Here is a 4,184-nt window from a genome sequence, read left to right as displayed (position 1 = left end):
AGATCCTCAGTCTTCTCCTTAGAACTCTTTGGAGTAACAGTCTGACACTGCCAGGAGTCACGAGCGTTTTCTGTTTTTACAATCAAACCCAAGGATTCACATGATGTCACAATGTGCCAAACAGAAACCCAGGGGAGTAAGCGGAGGTCAGGAGCTGCAGGAGCATTGGCAGTCTAAGCACCAGCATATTCCTGTTGATGGGGATACTGGAGCTTAAACCCAGGGCATCACGTGTGCTATCAAGGCATTTTACACTGAGCTACAACCCCAGCCCTTGTGTCTTATTCAGTTTATTTATTTATTTGGTTGTTGTGGGGGTTGGAGGAAGGCCCCTAGGCCTTCAGGATGCATTTGAACATTTCGCACATTTGCATAACATCCTTGCGCATGGTCCATGCTAATCTTCTCAGGATGGTTCTGATTCCAGTGTATGTGCTGCCAAATCAGATGCTGAAGATGCACTTGAATATGCCTTTATTGTGTCGTTGGTGACAATGGGTTCTAGTTAATTAAACAGCAGTATTTCTGCACAGCTGGATTAAGGCCCTTCCTGGGGAACAGACATTGCCCTATCAAAGTTGTTTCTCTCCAGCTTCAAGCAATGGTCCTTGGGATAAGTACCAAAGGAATGCTTGATGAATGACAGAGGAAAGTTTATCAACAGAGGGTCCAGTGTTTGAGTACTGACTCTGATTTGATTTCCTCAGTTGTGAAACAATCTTCTGGGATTTATAGTCTGTTATTTCCAAGAAACATTTTACCTGAAGACATTTGAATAGTATAGCTATTCAATGAGTTAAGTTTAGTTGTCCCTACAGTAACACAGTAGAGTGAATGACCTCCCCAGACAACTTTCATGGACTCTGACAGTAAAACCAGTTACAGATCCCCTTGACCTTGAGGTCTGTGTCCAGAACCACTGGCTGTGCAACTCCGTTCTAGAAATGATTTGGGCCCTTGGATGTTTTTTTTCCCTTGTTTACCATTAGGATATTTCCTTTTTCCATGGGGATTTTCTGGAAAGGCCACACAACCGCTTCGGAAAGCTGTCCTATTGTTGAATGACAGGGATAAGTTTCTTATGCTCATTTGCAACCAGAGAAACTGTTGTCGTTCTGCGAAGAGAGGAGGCTAGGCTGCTCAGTTGGCCAAGGTCGAAGGGAAAGTCCAGGCACCCCCGATGATGCCAAAACTACAGTATGGGGGCCTTGCAGGGAGCTGGTGGTTAGTTAGGCAGAGTTGCACTGAGGGCTTGCTGGAGCGACACAACGGGGAAGGAAGTATCCTCTGTGTCCAGCTTTGGACACAGCTAAGGAACAGGAGCTACAAAATACTTCAGCACCTCCTCCCTGCCCTGCCCTTCCAGGCTGCAGTGATGGACTCCAAGAAGGGTAGAGCTTTGAGTGTGAACCTGTCTCTTAGCTATTTCCCTTCAACACAGACTGGGCTCAAGAAAATAAAAATCACAATCCAAGCTAGGTGTGATGGTGCTTCCCGGGACCGGCACCAAATGAGCCACTGTACTCAGATATGTGTTCTCAGACTTGCTTCTGGGGATCAGAGTCAGCAGCTGTTTTCTCCCTAGCCTGGCCCTTACACTATTTGCCCCCAGCACTGAGCTTCTCCTTCTGGAAGGTTCTGAAGACATCACCTTTCCTGTGACGTCATGTCTCAACCACCCAGTTCCACCATCTGTGGCATAGGGGCCTCCCTCTGCTAAGGTCCTGGGTTTCACTCAGACTTCTAGCTGCTCATTGTATGTGGGCGTATTTGACTTTGCTCTCACTAGAAACTATGACTTACTCATCTTTGTAAACCAAAGCCTCAACAGGATGCTTTACACAGAGTAAAAGCCCAATAAATATTTGATGAATGAATAAAGGACTCCCCTGACGTCACTGGTTTCCTGCAGAATTCTGATGCTCTCAGAAAGGAGGCAGAAGCCCTATGCCTGACCCACAGTCCTAGGCCAGAGGAATTCTTCTCACCTCTGGAGAAGAGGTTAGGAAAGCTCTTCAGCTCTGTCCACAGGGCATGCCACTATGACCTTAGAAGACAGGGACCCACCCCTTTCTTCTCAGGCTGGTCTCCAAGATGCCGTACCCAGGAATCCAGCGAAAATTGCAAGAGTGTGCAAGAAGCTAGGCCTGAGGCCTAGTCCAAATCCAGGGGCCCACATTATGAAATGACTGCAGATAAGACTTAGGCATTTAAAGAAGTCGTCCATCCTTAAGGGAGCTGCTGTAGTTTTAGGTTTTATCTCTGGATGACAGTAAAACCCAGCCCTGGTGTCAGCTGAGGGCTGAGTAAATATCCCCAAGGGGATGCAATCCTGTAGAGGAATCCCAAGCAGTCAGTGAGCAGCAGTCAGGGTTGGGGTTCACACACTGGTTCAGTCTGACGTCTGCTGTGGGGTGGTTTTAAACATTTATTGCCAAGGAAGACCTGATGCCCTCTACAGACTTCCGAGCAGTAGGGATGGATGGCACAGGCCCATCCCTGCAACGTGAGACTTCAAACAAACAAACAAACCAATGCTTTTAGAGCCAGGAAAAGGAAAGTGGGCCTTCCCTGCTGGGCAGAACCCGACACGAACAAACAACCTGAAGCATGTGAAACTGAGAATCGGCAGAGCAACGTGACCAGAGAGCAGCCATGCTGGTGGTGGACGTGAAGAAACAGCCAGGAAAGGCCAAAAGATGGAGAGAAAAGAGGTGGGGGGAGGGGAGCGATCATGCAAAATGCTGTATAGGGAAGGGAGGATTGGCATTGAGCTGCTGTCTGGGGACAAGCAGGTGGCACCCAGTCTCACCTATCAACTCTTGTAGTCATCCTGCAAATGAAGAAACAGAGGCTCGGAACCTGTCCCAGGCCTCCCAGCAAGGAAGAAATGTCAAATCAGTTCATAGGCCGTTCAAATCACGTGGTAGCTCTCGATGTTTGATTGAGGTCGTAAGACCAATGTCCCCAGTTCAACACTTGGTGGGTTTATAGTGAGATGGAAGGCAGAGTTCAAATCCAGGGATCTCTCAAGTTTGAAGCCAGAACATATATTTTCTCCCTTCCCATTTGTAAGTTCTCTGCCCCTGAGTGCATCGAAAGGTGGGAGCTACAACTGTGGCCTTGCTACAATCTGTGGAGCTACAATCTGCCAGCCACGTTTAGGACGGGATATAGTCCAGTGGGAGTGCTTACCCTGCTCATTTAGGGCCTTGGGTTCCTGCCCTAGAATCACACAGGTGCACAAGAAGAGTGTTTTGGAAAATCTCCAAAAGGAAGAGAGGAACAAAAGGAATTGGGGGTGGGGAGAAAGGGGAGGTTCAGAATGGGTCGCATATCTACACTTGGTTGGGATCAGAAAGACACAATGAGAGGCAGAGAGATTGGCAGTACTACCCTGTTTTCTGTTCTGAAGTCTGAAGCAGAAAGGCTTAGCTATGTCATGAGAAAGCCTCTTACTGTTGTCCTAAGACTCAAACAAAAACATAGGAACAGGTTCCCATCTTGAAAGCAGTGATTTCCAAGGAGGCCTCAGTCTTAGGACTGTGAAGTTTCAAGGGTCACATTATGTGATTTGCTGCTATTAAAAATGATTAGTGAGACCCTGTCTCAAATAAACACATAAACAAACAAGGCTGGAGGTGTAGCTCGGCTAATAAAGTGCTTGTTCTGGGTTCAATCCCCAGCTCTCCATAGGCCAGAAAGGGTGCCCAATGCCTGCAACTTTAACATTCTGGAAGTAGGGGTGGGAGGGCCGGGAATTCAAGTTTGAAGCTAGCCTTGGATATATAAGAAAAACAAAAATGAAAATATAACCCTTGTATTCATCCCATCGGATCTGAACCAGAAGCGGGCTAACTGCACTGGACTTCCCGGAGTGCCTTGCATGCCAGGCACTGACCTGGGCTCTTACCACACTGTCTGTAGATTCATTCCCAATGTTGTGAATTACACATGGCAATTCCTACCTTACAGAGAGGAACATTGAGGCTCATCAACTTGAAGGTTCGCCAGAAGATCAGAGCTCCAATTTAATCCAATTTGGTATATATTTATCACCACCACCAACCACCATATAGCTAAGGCTAGCCTCAAACTTGATACATAAGACTAGATTTGAACTCTGCCTCCCTTTCAATATAAAACCACTTGAATTATAGAGGTATATGAGTTATAGGGAAGAT

General features: G+C 46.9%; 1 non-coding gene across 1 annotated transcript; it reads right to left on the bottom strand.

Moving 5' to 3' along the window:
- Positions 1 to 344: 344 nt before the first annotated feature.
- On the bottom strand, positions 345 to 447 carry LOC127696856 (U6 spliceosomal RNA). Its single transcript, XR_007980314.1, has one exon. It is a non-coding gene; the product is annotated as a U6 spliceosomal RNA (small nuclear RNA).
- Between the last annotated feature and the right edge of the window lie 3,737 nt (positions 448 to 4,184).

The sequence above is a fragment of the Apodemus sylvaticus genome, chromosome 11, assembly GCF_947179515.1.
Source record: "Apodemus sylvaticus chromosome 11, mApoSyl1.1, whole genome shotgun sequence".
NCBI classification, from domain to species: domain Eukaryota; kingdom Metazoa; phylum Chordata; class Mammalia; order Rodentia; family Muridae; genus Apodemus; species Apodemus sylvaticus.
This window is presented reverse-complemented; position numbering and strand designations above follow the sequence as displayed.